This window comes from Elephas maximus, chromosome 25 (assembly GCF_024166365.1).
Source record: "Elephas maximus indicus isolate mEleMax1 chromosome 25, mEleMax1 primary haplotype, whole genome shotgun sequence".
In the NCBI taxonomy this organism is placed as follows: domain Eukaryota; kingdom Metazoa; phylum Chordata; class Mammalia; order Proboscidea; family Elephantidae; genus Elephas; species Elephas maximus.
Window position 1 is genome coordinate 45,904,219 of NC_064843.1, and position 24,859 is coordinate 45,929,077.

Here is a 24,859-nt window from a genome sequence, read left to right on the forward strand (position 1 = left end):
AATAGTTTGCACTGAGTTGTTAATCAAAAAGTTGACAGTTCAAACCCATCTAATGACATCACAGAAAAACAGGTCTGATAATCTGCTTCCATAAAGATTACAGCCACTAAAACCCCATGGAGCCGTTCTGCTCTGCAACCCATGGCATGTCCTAAGTCACAAATCAACAACAAAAACAAAATCAACAACAAAAATGGTTATCAGGACAAGTTTTATGTTATATAAATTTTACCATGATAAAAAATTTTCTATCCAAAAATTTCTTCTCCCAAACTTGCTATGCACCTCAAACTATTGTCCTAATTTATTTTCTTCCCATTTACTGATAATCTTTTAATAATAACAAAAATTTGGTCAGCTTTTTCGATCTGCTCTTTCTTCACAGATCGGTTGCTAAAGTTTAAGTTCAGTCTCTTCCATGTCTCTAAATTTAATGGCCTCCTTCCCTACTCCCCACTACTAGTAACATTATTCAAAGCCTTGTTGCCTCTCTTTGAGGAATGAAAAATCCCCCTTGTTGCCGATCTCTTCCTGTTCCTAGTCATTTTATGCTATACTGGGGGAATATAGTGATATAGACATAACATACTCCTTTCGGAAATAGTCAATCATTCCCCATTTTCTATCAAGTAATTATTAAGTAGTTGAGTATAAATTCCTGGACTCATTCCAACATACCTTTTAAAACTTTTTTCTCATTTCTTCTACATTCTAGCCAAACTGGCACACTTATATAGAATTTTAATATTTCTTGTATGTTACTGTCCCTGTACCTTTGCTTCTCCCATTCTCTCCACCTGAAATACATTTCCCCTCCACAGCTTCAGCTTATTAAAATTCTATGTGTTCTTAAAGGCCAACTGTCTCATGAAGTCTTTCTTGGATGCGACGGAGGGATCCCTGAAGCTAACCAGAAAGCTCCTTAAGTCTTACAGTTACTTATCATGTAATGATTGAGTCTATGGACCTGCACAGACTAGCTCGGCCACTTCCTCTGTTACTGGGCAAGTTGCTTTACCTCTCTGTACTTTAGTTCTCTTCTCTTTAAAACACGGATAATAATAGAACCTTCATCACTGATCTGTGGGAAGGATTGAGATAATAACTATCTAGCTTTAAAACATTGCCCAAAATGTAGTAATCTCTCAATGAATATCAAAAAAAAAAAAAAAAAAATTTTTTTTTAATGAATATCAGCTGTTGTTAATTGTCTTCCTTCCACCTTCCCAAACTATCATCATTTTGGCTTTTCTCCGTTAGTCCTGCTGATCACCAAGTTCAAGCTAAGATCATATCTTACGCAGACTATTACATTCACCTTCTCACTGGTGTCTGCGTGTGGTCACTCAAACTCCTCCAACCTATTTTTCACAACAGCCTAAGTCATCTTTTCAAACACAAAACCAATCATATCACCCCTTACAAAAAAATGTTTCAGTAGTTTCCTAGGATGAAGGTATCCTTCCCATGACCCAAACTTCTGTATGGTCTAGCCCAGAGCTATCTAATGGAACTTTCTATAAAGACAGAAAGACTCCATCCATTGATAGAGTCTTTTGGGCACTTGAAATGGGACTAGAGAAATGGAGAAATTGAATTTTTAATTTAATTTTAATTAATATTAGTTTAATTTTAAATAGCCACGTATAGCTACTGGCTACGCTACTAAATAGTGCAGCTCCAGGCCCTGCCTACGTACTTTCCCAGCTTCAGGCTCCTCATTTTCTGATATCCAGCTGCATTCTGTTCCTCAAATGCCTCATGCTTCCTCTTGGCTTTACCCACATTGCTCCCTTTCTAGAATGCCCATTTCCAGAAGCATTCTTTTGGTTATTTGTTTATTATCTTTCAGACTCAGTGCAAGCATTGTATCCTCAGGGAAACTTTTCACAGCTCATAATCTGAGTGTAATTCTTTTGTTCTACTCTCTAAATTAAGATTCTGTGTTTTGAAACACTTACTTTAATTTTATTTAATATTCTTTCATACATTTAATATTTCCTGAATTCTTACACTGTGCATGGTTTCAAGCATTGAGCACAGAAGAGTGATGCAGCCTCGTAATTATATTTTTATCAGTATGATTTCCTGATTAATATCTACCTGCTCCTTCAGATCCTAAGCTGATGAAAGTGAGGACCTTGTGTTTCGATAACCAGTGTATCCCCGATCCTAATTCAATGCCTCAAGTATGGTAGATGTTAACGGATAAATTGAAAGGTGGAAATTTTATGTTAATCTCCCTTGTAGTATCTTTCAGAGGATTGTACACATAGACACACTAAGATGGTCTATGATTTAAATAAAATTTTGTACATTTTAATACAAGTAATTTTTTTTTTTAATGTGACCTCCAGATAGAACAACCTCTTAACCATGGTGAGTGCTAAGTAGATTACAAGCACGTAGCATTTAAAAAACAAGTAGAAGAGTTTTAATTTGGGGATCAGGGTTTTCCATTGGAAGAAGAATCTAGCTAATACATAACATATTATAGAAAGTCAAATTTCTCTATTCAGATGAGCAGTTCCTCCCGAATCAAGGTAAAAATCATATAAGTCTTATGTTCCACAAAAAGGGTGGAAAGGAATCTAACATCTATAAAAACCTGCTATTTTCTAGGGGCCTTAGGCATTAATTCTCACCAAAGTTCTAGGAGGCCGGTATTTATTATCAGCTCATTTTGAGATATGAGAAGACAGTGGCTTAAGGATGTAACATAACCTACCCTGCCCAGGTTCTTAGAGCCATCTAGTAGTAGAGTTAGCAGTCAGAAACCAAGCCTGTTGGACTGAAGCCCAGGCCCATCCCAGTCAGTAGAAAAGGAAGGATGACACACCTTTGCATCTTCGTTCAAATAACCCCTTCTGGTTCAGGAGGATCTAGAACTTCTAGAGACAAGTGATATAGGAGGAGATTGGACAAATGGAATAAGAATCAGATTCGTTAAAAAACAAACAAACTATATTGCCTTAAAATGTACATGTATTATAAATTAGAGAATATATAATTTGGGAGCAAGGCCTGTGTGTTTAGTGTAGAGCTCAGCCTTGAAGATGTTGCCTCTGAACTGGGATAACGTGGTGCGAGCGATCACCTTGCCTCTTCTCGTTAAGTTCTCTCTTTCTTATCAAGGACTAGCTTCAGTTGTAGCAGATAGGATCTCTCTGGCTCCTTCTTACCACAGTATTTATTTATTAAATTGTTGAAATGAATATACACAAAAAATTAATTAAAAATCATCACTCTGTAAGAACCAAAAACAAAAAACCCATGACAGAATAAGAGGGAAAAAGAGAAACTTGGCTGGGTTTTTAGACCTCATCTCTCAGAATGTTGACAGTGAACTACAACCCAAAACACAACCATGGCAACAAATTAGGCATTTGTTGAATCAGGCCAAGAGACAGAAATGTATCTATAATACATGTTGGAATGTAAAGGTGACATAAGGGATCAAAACAAAGGGAAAGTGAGAGGTCAAAGGAGAACTCTCAGCTTGTAGGTACTGAAATATTCCATGAGATCAACTACATTCCAGAGTGGTGGCAAGGCTGGAGGGAAGCTTGTAGAGGCATGTTGTATAGCCCAAGAGAGAGTCTTTGAAGCTGTGCACCCACCCCATTTTCTGAAGTTTTATGAGGTTATTTCAGTCTCTGTCTTGCCAATACTACATCAAAAACCTACATCTATACTTTTCCTTAAAAAGAAAGAATTGACACCACAATATTAAGGGCTAGATACAGATTGAATGTATTTCATTCCTCTTTATGGAAAAGACTGTCCTGGTAATAATAAAGCAAGGCAGGGTGGGGAAGGAGTAATCCATGTCTATTGCCAACTGAATTCTGGAGCCTGAAAACAGCAATACCATATTTATTCCATATGGCTTCCTTCCTTTCTTTTTTCTTTCCTTCCACAGGTTTTCTTCCCACCCTTCTTTACTCAACAAATGTTTATGGATGCTTACTTTGCCAGGCACTGCTCTAGGAGCTGGGGATACATTAGTGAACAAGACAGATAGTCTGTGACCTTGTAGAAATTACTTACGGTGAAAGAAAGGATAATGTGAAGGATTTATTTTTGAAACTCCTATATGCTCATTTGTGTGGTAATTATTTAGTGTTTAATAGCAAGTATACAAAAAAAATAAAATATTCTATAATCAAGAATGTGTGTCAAAATTAGGGCACTTTTAATAATAAATGTTGGAGAGGTTGTGGAGAGACTGGAACACTTATACACTGCTCATGGGAATGTCAAGTGGTACAACCACTTTGGAAATCAATTTGGGACTCCCTTAAAAAACTAGAAATAGAACTACCATATGATCCATCAATCCCACTCCTAGGAATATATCCTAGAGAAATAAGAGCCTTTACACGAACAGATATATGCACACCCATGTTCATTGCAGCACTGTTTCCAATAGTAAAAAGATGGAAGCAACCAAGGTGCCCATCAATGGATGAATGGATAAATAAATTATGGTATATTCACACAATGGGATACTACACATTGATAAAGAACAGTGATGAATCTGTGAAATATTTCATAACATGGAGGAATCTGGAAAGCATTATGCTGAGTGAAAGTAGTCAGTTGCAAAAGGATAAATATTGTATGAGACCACTATTATAAGAACTCAAAAAATAGTTTAAACAGAGAAGATGGTTATGAGAGTGTGGAGGAAGGAAGGAGAGGGGTTTTCACTAATTAGATAGTAGATAAGAACTAAAGGGAAAGACAACATACAACATAGGAGAGGTCAGCACAACTGGACTAAACCAAAAGCAAAGAAGTTTCTTGAATAAGCTGAATGCTTCAGAGGCCAGCGTAGCAGGGGTCGGGGTTTGGGGACCATGGTTTCAGGGGACATCTAAGTCAATTGGAATAATAAAATCTATTAAGAAAGCATTTTGCATCCCACTTTGGAGAGTGGTGTCTGGGGTCTTAAATGCTAGCAAGTGGCCATCTAAGATGTGTCAATTGGTCTCAACCCACCTGGAGCAAAGGAGAATGAAGAACACCAAAGATACAAGGTAATTATGAGCCTAAGAGACAGAAAGGGCCACATAAATCAGAGACTACATCAGTCTGAGACCAGAAGAACTAGATGGTACTGGGCTACAACCAATGACTGCCCTGACAGGGAACACAACAGAGAACCCCTAAGGGACCAGGAGAGCAGTGGGATGCAGACCTCAAATTCTCATAAAAAGACCAGACTTAATGGCCTGACTGTAATTAGAAGGACCCCAGAGGTCATGGTTCCCAGACCTTCTGTTAGCCCAAGACAGGAACCATTCCCAAAGCCAACTCTCCAGGCAAGGATTCAGCTAGACTATGGGATATAAAATGATACTGGTGAGGAATGGGCTTCTTGGGTCAAGTAGACACATGAGACTGTGTGGGCAGCTCCTATCTGGAAGGGAGATGAGAGGGCAGAGGGGGTCAGAAGCTGGCCGAATGGACATGAAAATAGAGAGTGGAGGGAAGGAATGTGCTGTCTCATTAGGAGGAGAGAAACTAAGAGTATATAGCAAGGTGTATATACATTTTTATATGAGAGACTGACTTGATTTGTAAACTTTCACTTAAAGCACAATAAAAATTAAAAAAAAAATGGGCACTTTTGATGGTAAATTGAGCCTGGCTGATTTACAGAAACTGAAACGACAAGACTGAATAAGGTGTGTGACAGGAAGGAGTTTCAGCAGTAGGAAACATGAAAAAGTCCAGATGGGTGGTTCTCCGTCTTCTGAAAGGTGCTGTGGTACATGAGAGGTGATACTTCTACTCAGAGATGGAGCAAGTGTCTGGGGGGCCTGGCAGCTGCAACTCATCAGGAAGTGTGGCTAAGGTAGAAGTGTAGGTGGAAGGTTCAAGAAAATGAAGAAAGGACCAGAGTGGCTAGAAGGCAGAGATTGGGAGTACATACATGAAATGTGGCAGTAAAAATGGATGGTCACGCACCAGATTATATAGATTGTATTATGTGCTGCCTTGTAGGTCATCTTAAGGATGTTGGTCTTTATTATTATTTTTTTTTTTATTATGCATTGCCTTGTAGGTCATCTCAAGAATGTTGGTCTTTATTCTAAGTGAAAAAAAAAAAAGTTAGATGTGTTTTAAATATGCCTGTTTGTGTGTGAGAGAGAAGAAAATACAAGGCAATTTTGGAACATTCCAAGTCCACTTTGGCAGTTGTGAGGCTACTATTAGGCAGCAGTCTAGGTAAAAGAAGGTAGTAGCTTAGACTATGGCTCTAAAAAAAAGAGGTAGAAAATGGCCAGGTTTGAGTGATATTAAGAAGGTAAAATCCACTGGACTTACCGCTGGCTATATTTGAGAGGGGTTGTGAAGGATGACTCCTAGATTTTTGGCTTATGGAGCTATATGGAGTTTAGTTCCATTTCCTAAAATAGGTAACAATGAAGGTAGAGTCAGTCTGGGGCGAAGATAATGAACTTTATTTTGAAACTGCTGAATTTGAGGTGGCTTTAAGAATCCAAGTGGAGATATAAATTAAGCAGTTGGATAGACGGGTTTGGAGCTCTGAGGTGCGGTCTATGATGGGGACGTGAATTTGTGAGCCATCTGTAACGAGGTGATAATTGAAGCCAATGGCCCAGATGAGACCTTTTGCTTGAGTGTAGAATATAGGAGAAGAGCCTGGGAACAACCTTGAAAAATAACATTTCTTGGCCAAATAAACAAGATTAAATCTGAAGTGGGGGCAGAAGAGAAGTAAACAAAGATGTAAGGGAAAAATCAAAACAGGCTGTATCATTGAATAAAAAGAAGAAAATACATTAAGAATCAAGGAATGGTCTAAGTATTGATTCCTTCTAAGAGGTAAATTAGGTAAGAATTGAAAAATGTTTGACTTAGGAGTCATTGGTAACCCAGCCAAATCCTTTTTGTGTGGAGGGAGGGGACTAAAGACTTAATTGGAATGAATTGAGAAGTGAGTATATCATGCTGAGAAGGAAGACTGAACACCCAAGAGAGTAAATAACAATAAGAAGGGATTGGATTTAAAGTATAGGGTCCATGGACAGCAGGAGAATTAGCTGTCTATTGAGAATAGAAAGGATAGGATGATGTGGATGTCGGAAAGTTTGTAGATTTCATGAAGTTGAAAGAGTTAGCATTAGATGGCTTCCATTACCCCTGTGAAGCAATTGGCAATTTTTTGAGGAGCTGGAAATTGCTTAGGGAATTGGAAGGCAAGTAGATCAGAAAAACATAGTTTTGTGTCAGTTACCTATTGCCACACCTTTGCGGTGTAACAAACCAACCCAAAGCTGAGTGGCTTAAGACAATAGGCTTTTGCTAAGTTTGTGAATCTTTGGATTGGCTGAGAAGTTTTTCTGAAGTTGTCTGGGCTTGCTCACATGTTTTAAGGCTGGCTGATGATCGCTGATTTCAGCTGTTGTCACTGGGATGTGTGACTCCTCTGCATGTGTCTCAGATCCAGCTGGCTATCCTGGGTGTGTCCTCATGGCCAAAGCAGAGATGCAAGAGCAGAAGTGAATATGGGCAAATATGTTTCAAGCCTCTGCAGGCACCACATCTGCTAATATCCCATTTGCCAAACAAGGTCACATGCCCACATTCAGGATCAAAGAGTGGGTAAATGGGCTGTCCTTAGTGAGGGAAACTGTGAAGTCACCATGGCAAAAAGGGTGTGGATAGGCAAAGAATTGGGACCCCTGATGCATTCCTCTATCACTAGTCCTGAATATTTTTCATTGATTATCAATCAAATAGCAGATTACAATAGTATCAATCAATAGTGGATTACAATACCCCTATTGTGTGAATTTCGTCAGCAGCATTTTGTAGCTTGGGTAGAATGCTGAAAAAGTACTTGAAACTGTGTGTGAGAATTGATTGAAAGTGAGAACAAAATACAGAAAGACTGAAAAGCAAAGTCATTTAAGAGATGTTAGGCGGTTATGAGGTGAAGCACCTTAAAACATGATCTGGTTAATTAGGCATGGGAAAATATGGAAGGATGTGAAGAGAGAGCTTTGTGAAGCCAAAAAAATAATTCTATGAGAACAGATTAGAACATAAGCTCCACAAGGAGGCTGAGGTCAGACATGAAATTCTTGAATTTTGGAGGTAGAGCAGTTAGATGAGATAACGAGGTCCAAGGGGTAGCAGTATGAGTAGGGAGCTAAGGTAAAGTGTAGGAGAAAGAGAAAAACCAGTTGCTATCCAGATAATTCCTACTTATGGTGACCCCATTTGTGTCAGACTAGAACTATATTCCACAGGGCTTTCAATGGATTTTTGGGAAGTAGATAGCCAGGCCTTTCTTCAGATGTGCCCCTGGGTGGGCTTGAATCTCTAACCTTTTGGATAGCAGTGGAGCACTTTAACTGTGTGCACCACCCGGGGTTTCCAGGAGAAAGAGAAGGGAAGCAAAATGAAGTGAGATCGGGATAAGAGTGTTTGGTCATTTTTGTACTAAGAGATGAAAAATATAAGCTCAGTGCCATAGTGCCAGGAAAATGAGAGGGAGAGAGGAGGAGGTTAGTAGATAAGCATGTGGGGAGAGGGAAAACACAGTATAGCCGAACAGCACCAGATATAAGGGTTGGATTTTGTCATCAGATTGATACTGTACTCACTGTTACTAGGGAAGAGGGTTAATGGATTAGACACAGCAATTGGAAGCAAAGAGGCCATCCAGCTCTTCTCTTCACCTTGAAATATGTAGATCATGGGAAAACAAAACAACCAACATCTAGGAGGACAGCAAACACAAAATGGAGGGACCTGCAAACTCTCTTTGGAGGGAATACGTGTCATTTTGGAACCAGTAGTAGTGCTGCACTGGGGCAAGTTACCTGGCAGTTGCAGCCTAGTTTAATTCTAGTCAAACCAGCCATGGGTGCTAGGGCATCAGATGAGGTATTCCAAAAGGCACCGAGTTAAGCACAAAAGGTAGAAGAAGACAACAGAGTAACATTTATCCTTCCTTCTCACCATCTGGTTCCTTGGCAAAGAGCTAATGCCTCTTGAAAGTAACTCCTTTTCTGCTCTAGAAAGTACAGAAACCATTCCAATGATTAGTGGCCTTAAAGCTTTTGAGAAAGAATAAGCAAATATTGTGAAAAGGATGGGAGGGACACGCAAAAATTATGTAGTGAGTATTCTTTATTTTTTGAAATAAAAAATATCCTTTATTTTTTCTCCCTGTATGAAAAAGAAAAGAGAAACGTGATAAAAGTAAATATGGCACATACTTATCCTTCTAAAGATAATATGAATGTCAGGGGTTATAATCTGGTACACTAGTATGTCTAAGAATATCTTCGGGTGAAATAATAGCTGTAAGGATTATTAAGTGATATGTAATAGTGCACATACCTCAAGTTCATGTCCCAGCCTGGCCTTGCTCATAAGTGTATCCACTACTCATATCCCACTAACCCACTGCTGTTGAGTCGATTTTGACTCATAGTTACTCATATAGGAGCATAGATTCTGATACACAGTAAGTGCTCAATATATGTGGAAAAAATTAATTGCTGCTCTCTTGGGAAAGTATATTTAAGTCTTTCTGAACATCCACTTCCTCATCTCCACTTTCCTGAATAACAAGTGCTATCTAAGCTATTGCCAATATTAAATGAGAAAAAAGATATGTACTTGGTGTACCGTAAACCAAGTGACATCAAGTCTATTCAGATTCATGGTGACCCAATGTGTATCAGAGTAAAATTGTGCTCCATAGTGTTCTCAATGGCTCTTTTTCAAAGTAGGTTGCCAAGCCTTTCTTCTGAGGAGCCTCTGGGTAGACTTAAACGTCCAACCTTTCAGTCAGCAGCTGAGTGTGTTAGCCATTTGCACCACTCAGGGGCTCCTGGTATACAGTAAACCAAAACCAAACCCATTCCTGATGAGTAGATTCCAACTCATGGTGACCCCATGTGTTATAGAGTAGAGCTGCTACATAGGGTTTTCTTGGCTTTATGGAAGCAAATTACCAGGCCCTTTTTTTTTTTTTTTTTCCATGACGGCACTGGGTGGGTTTGAACTGCCAATCTTTAGGTTACTAGTACAGCACAAACTATGCACACCACCCAGGGACTCCTGGTATACAGTAAAAAAAAAAAAAAAAAAAGATGCTATCAAATGTTCGCTGACTCTAAATTTGCATATGTGACGCTAATCCTTCTCTTGGTCCATCTGGTCATGATTCATAAGCCTTTTCCTGTCTTCCCTGTCTTCCAGTTGCACTTGACTTTTAACCTAAGCCTTGTATATAAACACCAAATATTTTTCTTATACGGTGGACTACGGTATTTATACACATATACATTCTTTGAGGTAATCTTGAACTAGGCTCTTTCTGATTATATTTCACCCTTTCATGCTGTTGTCCCAGGAGATGTTGACATCATCTGGAGACACGGTAGTACAGTCCGCCTTCAGAGGTTCAATTCATTCTGCCATCCATAAACTCTGCCGACAAGGCAGCCAGTGTTAGAAATTAAGCCTGTGACATGCAGGACATGGTGGAGTGCAAACATTGGTCAGTGCTTCCTCTCCCAACCACAGAGGAAAGCCACACTGATTGGTATTCAGGAAGGGGACCTCCTGTTTCGAAGGATTCCTTCGTGCTCTTCAGCAATGCAGTTTAGGGTTGGTTTTCCCATTTGAACTGCAAAGCTTAAACACAAATATTAACTATCCGAAGCTGCAAATAGCAGCATAGTACATTTTAAAAATAATGAATATTTAACCAGCCTTCACCCAACCAAGAAAAATATTATGCAGAAATGAGGCTGATTCTAGAAAACTGTTCAAGGAAACAAACAAACAAAAAAAGTTGAGTTTCCTTTCAAAATTTGTTTTTGCTAAACATTCATAGTTTTGCTTTTTCCAACTCAGTTTTATTATAAGAAAAATCTCCCACTTGTGTACCTGGCATCCCTTCAAAATAATCAGTAATGCACAAAACCTATGGAAAGGGAGGTTGCATTCTTAAGTGTGACAGAAACGGCAAAACATATTCTAAAGAAGGGAGGTCACTTTGTGTGCACCAATGTTTGTAACTTTTCTAATTATAGGTGAGTTTTTATCTCCCATCATTTGGACATTTTACTCATTTGGAGTTTCCAAAGTTGTTGAAACAAATCTGTCTTAGAAGAGGTACAAACAAAATGCTCCTTGGAAGCAAGGATGGCGAGGCTATGTCTCATATACCTGGGACATGCTATCAGGAGGGATCAGTCCCTGGAGGGGGACATCATGCTTGGTAAAGTAGAGGGTCAAGAAAAAAGGGGAAGACCCTCAATGAGATGGATTGACACAGTGGCAGCAACAATGGGCTCACGCATAGCAACAATTGTGAGGATGGCCCAGGGCTGGGCAGTATTAAGTTCTGTTGTGCATGAGTCAGAACCAATTCGATGGCAACTAATAACAACAACAACACAGTTGATTGATTCTTCACTGCAGATTTTCCTACCAGGATATCATTAAAGGTGCCACATTGTTTGCAGTCAGTGGAAGACTGACATTTTGAAGCTGTAATTTCAGGTGAAGACAAGATCCAAATGATATTCTACTGCCTATTAGATAGCATCCTTGGTGTTACTTTCTGGTTTTGGTGGAGATCAAAATGGATTATCAAAACAATCTCTTCAAGAATCCTCATTCTCAATTAGTAGAACAGGAATTTTATATCGATCTTAGCAAAATGTCTTTAGAGAAAATTTTTTTTTTGTTCTAGGCTCTTTTTCAGCTCTTTACTGATATTATCTCATTAATTCTTATGAATGAAACCAACACTGTGAAGTCAGTATCAGTATTAACCCATTTTACAGATAAAGAAACCAGGGTACATAGAGATTAAAAGCTGTTCACATGGTTGAGTCAGGATCCAAATCTTGGCTGTCCTAATCCAGAGTCCATACTGTTTGCTTCCCTGTTGGGTAGTAAGTTAAATTCATTTTAAAATGAGTTAAAAATGGCTTTCCTTGGTGTGATGTTAAATATTTTCCCCCCTAATTTGTGAGTTATAGTAAAACACTGACAGGTCCGGGTACCTGGATTCTGGTCCCAGCTTTGCTGCTGACTGCCTAAATGACATTGAAGATTGCATAACTCAGTTTTCCTCCTGAAAAGCAGACACAATGATAGTGACTCTATGTGCTCATAGAGTTTTATCCCCCAGCTTCACTGTGGTAACAGACAAGAGAAATTTCCTGAGCTAAAGTTCATACCATTCGGTTTACCATTTGAATATTAAGCTTCTAAAATATGTTGCTGTTGAATCTTTTGAGTAAAGGGATATTTTAAAATCATTTAGGAATTTTCATCAATCTTTTTGCTCTGCATCAAAAATTACTGTCAATGATCTTATACACAGAAAACCCTAAGGAATCCTCCAGAAAACTACTGAAACTAATAGAAGAGTTTGGCAGAGTCTCAGGTTATAAGATAAACATACAAAAATCACTTGGATTCCTCTACATCAACAAAAAGAACATCGAAGAGAAAATCACCAAATCAATACCATTCACAGTAGCCCCCAAGAAGATAAAATACTTAGGAATAAATCTTACCAAGGATGTAAAAGACCTATACAAAGAAAACTACAAAGTACTAGTGTAAGAAACTAAAAAGGACCTACATAAGTGGGAAAACATACCTTGCTCATGGATAGGAAGACAACATAGTAAAAATGTCTATTCTACCAAAAGCCATCTATACATACAATGCACTTCCGATCCAAATTCCAATGACATTCTTTAATGTGATGGAGAAACAAATCACCAACTTCATATGGAAGGGAAAGAAGCCCTGGATAAGTAAAGCATTAGTGAAAAAGAAGAAGAAAGTGGGAGGCCTCACTCTACCTGATTTTAGAACCTACTATACAGCCACAGTAGTCAAAACAACCTGGTACTGGTACAACAACAGGCACATAGACCAATGGAACAGAATTGAGAATCCAGATATAAATCCATCCACATATGAGCAGCTGATATTTGACAAAGGCCCAGTGTCAGTTAATTGGAGAAAAGATAGCCTTTTTAACAAATGGTGCTGGCATAACTGGATATCCATTTGCAAAAAAATGAAACAGGACCCATACCTCACACCGTGCACAAAACCTAACTCCAAGTGGATCAAAGACCTAAAGATAAAGACTAAAACGCTAAAGATCATGGAAGAAAAAATAGGGACGACGTTAGGAGCCCTAATACAAGGCATAAACAGAATACAAAACATTACCAAAAATGACGAAGAGAAACCAGATAACTGGGAGCTCCTAAAAATTAAACACCTATGCTCATCTAAAGACTTCACCAAAAGAGTAAAAAGGCCATTTACAGTTTGGGAAAAAATTTTCAGCTATGACATCTCTGACCAGTGCCTGATCTCTAAAATCTATACGATTCTGTTGAAATTCAACCACAAAAAGACAAACAATCCAATCAAGTAGTGGGCAAAGGATATGAACACGCACTTCACTAAAGAAGATATTCAGGCAGCTAACAGATACATGAGAAAATGCTCTCGATCATTAGCCATCAGAGAAATGCAAATTAAAACTACGATGAGATTCCACCTCGCTCCAACGAGGCTGGCATTAATCCAAAAAACACAAAATAATAAATGTTGGAGAGGCTGTGGAGAGATTGGAACTCTTATACACTGCTGGTGGGAATGTAAAATGGTACAACCACTTTGGAAATCTATCTGGCGTTTTCTTAAACAGTTAGAAATAGAACTACCATACAACCCAGAAATCCCACTCCTCGGAATATACCCTAGAGAAATAAGAGCCTTTACACGAACAAATATATGCATGCCCATGTTTATTGCAGCTCTGTTTACAATAGCAAAAAGCTGGAAGCAACCAAGATGTCCATCAACGGACGAATGGTTAAATAAATTATGGTATATTCACACAATGGAATACTACGCATCGATAAAGAACAGTGATGAATCTGTGAAACATTTCATAACATGGAGGAACCTGGAAGGCATTATGCTGAGGAAATTTGTCAGATGCAAAAGGACCAATATTGTATAAGCCCACTATTATAAAATCTTGAGAAATAGTATAAACTGAGAAGAACACATACTTTTGCGGTTATGGGGCGGGGGAGAGGGTTATTTACTGATTAGTTAGTAGATAAGAACTACTTTAGGTGACAGGAAGGGCAATACTCAATACACGGAAGGTCAGCTCAACTGGACTGGACCAAAAGCAAAGAAGTTTCTGGGATAAACTGAATGCTTCGAAGGTCAGCGGAGCAAGGGCGGGGGTTTGGGAACTATGGCTTTAGGGAACTTCTAAGTCAATTGGCAAAATAATTCTATTATGAAAACATTCTGCAACCCACTTTGAAATGTGGCGTCTGGGGTCTTAAATGGTAACAAGCAGCCATCTAAGATGCATCAATTGGTCTCAACCCACCTGGATCAAACGAGAATGAAGAACACCAAAGTCACACGATAACTATGAGCCCAAGAGACAGAAAGGGCCACATGAACAAGAGACTTACATCATCCTGAGACCAGAAGAACTAGATGGTGCCTGGCCACAACCTATGACTGCCCTGACAGGGAGCCCAACAGAGAACCCCTGAGGGAGTAGGAGAACAGTGGGATGCAGACCCCAAATTCTCACAAAAAGACCAGACTTAATGGTCTGACTGAGACTAGAAGAATCCCGGCAGTCATGGTCCCCAAACCTTCTGTTGGCCCAGGACAGGAACCATTCCAGAAGACAACTCATCAGACATGGAAGGGACTGGACAATGAGTTGGAGAGAGATGCTGATGAAGAGTGAGCTACTTGTATCAGGTGGACACTTGAGACTGTGTTGGCATCTCCTGTCTGGAGGGGAGATGGGAGGGCAGAGAGGGTTAGAAACTGGCAAAACCATCACAAAAGGAGAGACCGGAAGGAGGGAGCGGGCTGACTAGTTAGGGGGAGAGTAAGTGGGAGTATGGAGTAAGGTGTAAAAAAAAGAAGTAAGTGGGAGTATGGAGTAAGGTGTATATAAGCTTATATGTGACAGACTGACTTGATTTGTAAACTTTCACTTAAAGCACAATAAAAAGTACTTTAAAAAAATTACTGTCAAGAACAAGTTGTGTCATATATTTGGAATAATTAAGAAAATTGACTGACCATGTAAGTTTCTCAAATATCAGAAATGTGAGAATATCCACTATGATAACTCAATGGTGAAATTTTGGCTGCATGCCACTCATCAGAGGTTGCTGGGTGTATTTTTAGGGAACCATACCCAGGTACGTGCCATAGTTGGAAGGCTCATCACAATATTTGTAAATCCTTGGCATAAATTAATTTTGAAGTGTATTTTAAGGTACCAAAAAACCAAACTCGGTGCCGTCAAGTGGATTCCGACTCATAGCGACCCTATAGGACAGAGTAGAACTGCCCCATGGAGTTTCCAAGGAGCGCCTGGTGGATTTGAACTGCCGACCCTTTGGTTAGCAGCCGTAGCACTTAACCACTACACCACCAGGGTTTCCATTTTAAGGTAAGCCATTATTTATATTTCCAATCATTTATTTGGAAATCTATTTCTTCTCACCCCCATAGGAATATTTATGTATATCCCTAAGTTCCAATTTTAGTTACTTGCTTGCATAACTTTCTTCCTACCCAACCTTGGAATCAAATGCCTCAATTTTTACATTGCTTAAAATAAGCCTCCTTTCCATCCTCCTCTTCTCTCCCCAGGCTAGTGTGGTTCCAGAAAAGATGAAAATGCACTCTCAAGGAGGGAAAACCCATATTTAAACATCTTTCCACATTATCTGAAAAAGATAATTTCCTCCTCCCTTCATTTCAGCTCACGCTTTGGAAAGGATGTGGTCTTCCTGGCTGGAAAGCCAGGATGATTTTATATGAGAACTTGTTTCTCCATTAGTTTGAGTCACTAGGCTATGTGCTCTTGTTTGTTGTTTTTGTTTCTTTAGTTCCTTCCCTCTGAGACATCCTTCCCTCTTCTTACTTAATAACTTAGCTCTGCTGATCCCTCCTTTGATGCTCGATGGGCATGATGGAACAGCAGAAGCCACCGTAGTCTATTCAATGACTTATTTATTAAAACATCCTGTAAATATTCGGTGAGCATTTTCTGCATGCCAGGCACTGTTCTAAGTACTAGGGATAGTGCAGTTAAAATGCAAGCAATATTCCTGCTACACAATGTGTACGTTCTAGGGACAAAGAACAGAAATTAAATGATCTATCTTAATGTCTGTCTAAATGAATACATAAATCAGTAAGTTATTTTTAGATGATGATAAGAAAGTTTTGTTTTGTTAGGTAATTAAAAGAAATAAAAATGTAATAGGTGTTTGGGTTAGAGAACGTTCTAGGCAGAGGGAACAGCACATACTAATGCTGTGAGATGACAATCACTTGGAATGTTGAGAAATAGAAAGAAGACAAAGGTGGAGATGATACAAGGTTAGGTCTGAGGGGTAGGAGAGGATCATATGCCCTTGTAGATCATGGAAACCAAACCACCTGTTGTCAATTCCGACTCATAGCAACCCTATAGAGCAGAGTAGAACTGCCTCATAGGGTTTCCAAGGAGTGGCTGGTGGATTCAAACCGCCAATCTTTTGGTTAGCAGCTGAGCTCTTAACCATCGAGCCACCAGGGCTACAGATCATGAAAAGGAATGTGGATTTTTTTCTGAATACGATAGTGTAGAATAGTGGTTCTCAGACTTTGATGTGTATCAGAATCAACTAGAGAACATGCTAAAGCAGAGATTACTGAGCCCTTCCCCGGGGATTCTTATTCTTGAACTCTCTAGGGTGGGGTCCTAGAATTTCCATTTCTAACAGATGTTGCTGACACTGCTCCTATGGGGACCATACTTTGAGGAATATTTCTGTAGTAAGTATCTACTATTCGTGCCTGCTGAAAATAGATTTCTTCTCATCTTTGTATCTGCGCCTTAATTTTATTTTGTGAGAAACCCCTTCTATAATTTTAGTCCAAGCAATGAATTTTATTACCTTGATCACAGTGACTAATTTAATGATGAACATATGACACCAGTGAGGCAACTGAACCCCAATCCAGGGACACCCTTGAAACTCTTAGAAAGTGAAAGTTCTCAAGCCACTGGCCTAGAAACTATTTGCCAGTATGTAGGGAGAACCTTTCCAAGAATTAAGGCAATACAGAGGAGCACTGAACTGAAAGATGGTGAGAGATTGAGTTATATGACTCCTATTCTCAGAGCTCTGGCTGTGCAGTGGTTAATAGCTCAGCTGCTAACCAAAAGGCAGGCAGTTCAAATCCACCAGCCGCTCCTTGGAAACCCTATGGGGCAGTCCTACTCTGTCCTATAGGGTGGCTATGAGTCGGAATCGACTCAACAGCAATGGATTTGTTTGTTTATTTCCATCTAGTGTTTTGGGCAATCTCTCTTCAATTTTAGGCACTTAGAAGCCAAAAGACAAATGTAAATAAAAAGCTGTTGTAGAGACAACATTTATTAAATTTAGATGCATCGTGGCTTATCACAGAGAACCAGATAGGAGAGTTCACACGGCTTAGTACAACTCTGCACATTCCTGAAACAAATAACTTTTGTACCAACCAAACTTGAAATATTTTACAATAGAAAATCCCAAGCAAATATGAGGCCTAAGTCATTGTGAGACAAATAAAATGAACAACTACATCACATCCTTGCCAGCAGCACTGTAACTCCCGTATGACCCATAATCAGACCCTAAACAAAATTTATAATTGTATCTCCCTTCCTCTTATGTGCAAACCTTATGTTCTTCACAAGCTGATACTTATTTTTCATTACAATTGCGTATGGCACCTTGTCATCATTCATCATCATTCAGTTTTGGTACAAAAGTGATCTTTGCAAATAGTCTTCCTTGGTGTTCTTCTTAGTTGACATCAAATTGATTCCAACTCATGGCGACCCCATGTGTGCAGAGTAGAACTAACTGCTCTATAGGATTTCCAAGGTTGTGACCTTGCAGAAGCAGATTGCCAGGCCTGTCTTATAAGGTGCCTCTGGATGGGCTCAAAGTGTCAACTGTTCAGCTAGTAGTTTAGTGATTAACCATGTGAGCCACTCAGGGACTCCTACAGTCTTCCGTAACTGTCCTATTTTAAGTAACATTTCCCTACTGAAATCACTCTCTATTTGATCACCCTACTTCATTACCCTCTGAGAATGTAACATTTTCTGAAATGATCTTGTTTGCTCATTGCCCATCCCTTATAATAGAAATAAGCTAATAGGAAACAGAGTGTCTTTCAGCTTATTTATAAGTCTCTGTCACTCAAATAATATTTCTAATATGGAAAAACAAACAAAAGAATCATGCATTTTTGCCTTTGCTTAGATAACCTTTCCAAAGTGAAATATTTCTCCTCCATATTTCTATCTGTACCTTTGAATAGTTCTAGGGTAAATTTCATTTTAGTCACAAATGCTCTATGATCAACACTCATGGATTGAATTGTGTCTCCCAAAAAATACGTGTCAACTTGTTTAGGCCACAGTTTCCAGTATTGCATAGTTGTCTTCCATTTTGCGATTATAATTTTATGTTAAAGAGGATTAGGGTGGGACTGTAATACCACGCTTCCTCAGGCCACCACCCTGATCCAGTGTAAAGGGAGTTTCCCTGGGGTGTGGCCTATACCACCTTTTATCTCTCAAGAGATAAAAGGAAAGGGAAGCAAGCAGAGGGTTGGGGACCTCATACAGCCAAGAAAGCAACACCAGGAGCAAAGCGTGTCCTTTGGACCCTGGGTCCCTGAGCCTGAGAAGCTCTTGACCAGGAGAAGATTGAGGACAAGTACTTTCCTCCAGAGCGGACAGAGAGAGAAAGCCTTCCTCTGGAGCTGGCGCCCTGAATTTGAACTTGTATCCTACTAGACTGTGAGGAAATAAATTGCTCTTTGTAAAAGCCATCCACTTGCAGTATTTCTGTTATAGGAGCACTAGATGACTGAGACACCAACGTTATCCAAAGAGAATCCATCATCCTCTGAGCCTCTGAATTAAACTGACAATATTAAAATTGTCACCTCTTCCTTGTATTGAGTTATTTGTGTTCATATTTCTTTCTCCCACTAGACCTTTCAGAGATAATACCCATAACTCTTCATTTTTGTGCTTACTTTATCATGTTGGCTTGCAGATATACAAATATCTGTTGGCCAACTGGATGGATGAATATATATTTAAGAGTCAAAACTCCCCATGCACATTTAAAAACTCCTGTATTCTCTAAATACAGACATTTTTATATTACATATAAATTGTCTTTTTTTTTTTTTACCAAGTATTTATTAAACAATTTTTTATGTGCCAGGCACTATACTAGGTGATGAGGAGACAGCAAAGAACAAAATAGAGAAAAATTATTGCCCTCGCCATACTTATATTTCAATGAGAAACAAACAATAAACAAGAAAAATAAATAAAATATATACTATGTATATTGGTTTTCCAGAGCTTCCAAAATGAAATAATAGAAACTGGATGACTTATAAGGACAGGAATTTATTTTCTTATTGTTCTCAAGGCTAGGAGTCCAAAGTCAGGGTAGTAAACCTGTTGATTTCTTCTATGGGCTCTGAATGAGAACCTGCACCATGCTTCTGTCCTAGTTTCTGCTGACGGCCAGCAATTCTGGGTGTTCCTTGATTGTTAGGTGCATCTTTACATGGCTGTCATTGCTCTGTCTCTGTGTGTCTTCTCTTTTATAAGGACACAAGTCATATAGGATTCAGACCCACCCTGCTTCAGTACACATGAATAGTCTTGAAGACTGTGTGCTATGTCGTGTAAGTCAAAATCTTAATTTCCAATATGCCACATACAAATATCCATAACCAAAAAACTCATTGCCATCAGGTCAATTCTGACTCATAGAGACCCTATAGGACAAAGTAGAACTTCCCCATATGTCTTTCAAGGCTGTAATCTTTACATTTTTCTCCTGCGGAGCAACTGGTGGATTCCAACCATTGATCTTTAGGTTAGCAGCTGAGTGCTTAACCACTGTACCACCAGGCCTCCTTTACAGGTATCCATAGAGACCCTAAAATAAACAGGTAAATAGGTGTAATTTGAAGTCTTTATTAACCAGGGGAGAGGAAAATTATGGAGACTGCCTGTAATTTTGTATTTATGTGTCACCTTTATAACTCCAAGATGCTGCTACTGACCCATTGTCCATATATGGACCAGTATTTTCTGCAGTGGTGAAGGATTTGTGCCTAAATGTCTGTGCTTCTTCCCTCATCCAACTTCAGGATCACTCCTGCACCAACTTGTAGGACAGAGTGTGGACATTGGCCTACCTGGAGCTTTTCGGAAAGGAATCTGGTTTTTGCGAGGCAATGGTAAATCTGTTTTTAGACATGTTAATTCTGAGGTGACAACAGGCTACTGAATATGCAGTCTATATATACGAGGTTGTATGAGGTTAGGAATATAGGGCTGCAGACAAGAAAGAGTTGTGGTCAGACCAAAATATTTGAGTGTCATAAGCATAAAAGTCTAAAAGAACAAGTATGGATAAATGTAAAACACAGGTTGGTGGTTAACCCTGGGAAAAGGCAAAGGTTGATAGCTTATGTGTAGGGTGGAGTATTGGGAAGGAGCCCTGGTGGCATAATGGTTAAGCACTTGGCTGCTAACTGAAAGGTCGGCAGTTTGAACTCACCAGTCACTCCTCAGGAGAAAAGATCTGGTGATCAGCTACTCGGAATCCTGTGGGGTTGTTCTACCCTCTCCTACGTTGTCGCTGAGTCAGAATCAACTTGATGACACACAGCAACAGAGCATTGGGGGAAGACCTTCAAACTTACTTGTGATATCTTCTTCAATAATCTGGCTTTATTATTATTTTCAAAAATCATGTATTTGAGTTGCACCTGAATGATTCAAAAGTTTAAAAACTTTTCATAATAAAAAGATTAAAGATAATAAACATGGATTACTTTTCTAAACAAAAATGCCCAATGCTTTTTATTTTTGTACAATGTGATTACTTGAGGCACTTAGTTGGGAGAATTCAAATGAGTAGGTATTTTGCCTCAATTTTTTATTTTTAAGAAAACTATTTTAATTGGGAGTGAACTGATGATGTTATTTTTCTCAATCCTGTTTACACTTGTGTGAACAAACATGACTGAGTAAACCTCCTTCCTCTTCCCACTGATGCCTGCTCCTCTACAAAAGATGTTTTCAAACATCTATAGCACAGAGACTGGAAGAATTTGTCCCCAGATTGGAGCCTGTATTAATAAATGGACAATTTAAAGTAGCAAATTTGTCAGTTATTTATTGCCATAATAATGCTGCCTAACAAGTCATCCTAAACTTATTGGATTAAAAAAGACAAACATTTTCAGTTTATGAGTTTGCAGGTTGGCATGGAGATTCTTGTAGTAATGAATGGGTCTGTTCTTGTGCCTACACTGTACTGTGGATGAACTAGGGGGCTCCGCTGCTCTTGGCTAGGCTCTTTCCAATGTCTGGGATATGCTGACTGTCAGCTGGCCCTCGGCTGGGAAAACAGCTCTGCTTTACATGTCTCATCCTCTAGCAAGCTAATCCAGGTATTTTCTCATGACGGTAGAAGAGCAAGGTGGAAAGAAGACACATTCAAGGACTTTCTGGTATATTTTTCAACCCTCTGACATCATATTTACCAACAACTGGTTAGAGAAAGAATCAGAGTGGGAGGCACTGCCATATACATTACAGGACAAAAGGCATGGGAACAGGAAAAGGTGAAGGATGGCATCATTAATGCAATCAATCTACCACCACGTGGCTGTTGAGTGCCTCCCCATCCCCTTCCCCATCTTTTCAATGTATTCTTCCTCTCCAGATCCTACATCCTAGCCTCCCTTTGAGCCTCAAATCAGGTGTCCTTAACTCTACATGTTATCATTCTGGCCTTCTTCCCCATTCAAGCTCTTAAGACATTCACTGTTGGCGTCTATTGTTTGTCCTTTTTTATCTACAGTGTTGAGTGTTGTTTTATAACTATCTCCAACTAGACAATGAAGTATTAAAGACAGTAGTTTTTTTTTTTTTTTTTAAATAACCCTGCAGAGTCTGGTACAATCGGGGCAGAAATTAGACTTTCACAATGATTTTGATTCTTTGTTGACTTATTATAAATTCATTCACACATAAATCCATATGGCCCTTTTCTGGAATTCTGGTATAATAATATTTATTCTTAGTGGTGGTTGGGCATAACCCATCAATTCCTTCCATTCTTCCCTCCTTTTTTCCTTCCTTCTTTTTACTTGTTTTCCTTCCTTCCTTTCTACCTACCTTTTTCCATCTTTCTTTAAATTTTCTTTAGATGTTTAACTTTTCTTCAGACATAATGAATTGACTTTGTTGGGATAAAGAAACTCAAAACCCTTTCCATCACAGCTAATTAGATTCCTGACCCGCTCTCCTGGGTTACTATTTCCTTAGGCTCTTTACTTGTGTACACCCCTAAAAACAGGTGTAAAAACACATTAAAGACACTGCTTCCTAAAACATCAAAGAAGACTGTGTTCCTTGTTCTCTTAAATGCTACCACCAAGCTTCAAGCCTCTCTAAATTAATCACGTGAACTGGATTACTAGCCAAGATACAGGTAACTCAGGGGTTGCCCTCAGTGTTGATCTCATTATCGCATTTATAAGTGTGTAAAATTCTTTATTAATCTAACTCTTACCGTCTGAATAATTTATACAGAGGGCAAAGAAATATCAGGGAGGCAAATTCTCGGACTTTTAAAGAGATGTCAGATAAAAGTAAGGAGCTGCAAAGTAGGAAATAAACAGTACATGTCTTGTTATGAGACCTGTTCAAGGATGAGCCGTGTTAGGTATCAAATCCAACCCATCAGCTTCCCAGTGAAGAGCTTAATGAGATCTTCTGAGGCCTAGATTTTCCATCACGGAGATGACTTCAGCCTAAGCCACTAGCAACCAGGATTTTAAAAAACAATAAAAGCAAAATTCATGTTAGATTTACCATAAGCTGTGCAGTGGAATAGGAAGGGTGACTCTAAAACACCCTATTCAATTCTTAGCTCAGTTGGGCAAGAAATACAATAAAGCATTATTAGCCTTAGTACATAAATGAAAAAAAAAATTGATACAAAGGAGTTGAATGTCTTGCCCAGGTTCACACATCTAACAAATGCAAGAAACTCTGGGACTATCCAACTCTAGGATCCCTTTCCTTTGTTTCCTCAACAGATGACTGAAAGAATGAGCATGTCATTACCATGAGTCGAAATCAACTCAGCAGTAGCTGGTTTTATATACATATATATGGAAACCCTGGTGGTTTAGTGGTTAAGAGCTACTACTACGAACCAAAAATCGGCAGTTTGAATCCTCCAGGTGCTTCTTGGAAATTCTATGGGGCAGTTCTCCTCTGTCCCATAGAATCTCTGTGAGTTGGAATTGACTCAATGGCAATGGGCTTGGTTTTATATATATATATATATATATATATATGTATATATTTATACATATATATGTATAAAACACATACGTTAGCTGACGAAGGACTTGCTCACAGCTAAAGTGAGTGTCCATTGAAGTGTAAACACAAAGATCTTACCTTTTGAGTTATGTAACCCAGTTTAATGAGGTATCTCATTGCAACCTCTTAGTATTTATTAAGACAGGTAAGAAAAACAAATGAAAGTGATGAACATGGGAAAAGACAGGGTTAATTTTGAAGCAAGCCCTCTTTTGAAGGAGCCTCCCCATTCTTCACTCTTCACTCTCCCACTTCTGTTTAACAGTAACTCTTTCTCATTACAAAATTTCTTTCTTTTTTTTTTTTTTTTTGGTTTCTCCCTTATCTTAAACAAACTGCCATATGAGTTTTTCTCCATTTCCTTCGACTTCCTAACCCACCCTAGGCATTCTGTCACGTAGAATCAGCCAGGTTGGTTCTATCTGCTCCAGCCCCCACTGTTCTCAGAAGAAAAGAAAGGAAGGGGCTCGATGCCTGCAGTGTGTGAAAAGGGGAGTAAGGTGAGGGTGGAGTGGAGCAGGTATTGTGCTGAGGGCATGAATGGGTAATCACTCCTGTCACAGCAAATAGACTCTGTCACAAGGAATCCCATGGTTTTCCCGAGGAAATCAGCTTTCCCTGCAGGCTGCCAAGTCCAAATGAGCTCCTTACAGCACCTGCAGACCTGAGCATCAAGCAATTATTCCACTATCTTGCCTGAAAACAAAGACCATGCTCCCCTTTGACAACCCCTGACCTTTTGCAGCTAACATAAACTAATTATATTTGCAGCAGGAGGGGAGGAAAGCTTTCCTGGTCCCCTGCAGGAGTTGTCCTTAGTGCTTTGTGCCATGTTGTCAGTTCTGGCAATCCAAAAGATGACCACCCTTCATTCAAGGGAGTTGCTGGACCAAGTGCTTAAAGAGATACAGGGACGCCCTTATCAAAAATAAATCTCACTGCCTAGGACTTAGCGACCTGCCCAAGTAGCCCACACTGTCCATTTAGCAGTGGTACAAAGAAGCTATTTTTAATTGTCACTTAGCAGCGATTATAGCCTGGTCAAAACAGTTTTCTGTTTGTTTTGTTTTGTTTTTGGACAACCCCTTAATGGGACCACGAATAGGTGTAAGGAATAACTCAATTCACAGGGACTGAAGCAAGGTTAGAGGTTAATTGAGATTTTCTATCCCAGTGGCCTGAGATTTTGCAATCTTTTGCTGAGAGGAAAGTTTGAACAAAAGGTGATAACATGATACAATTAGTTGAAAAGCAGGAGGGTCA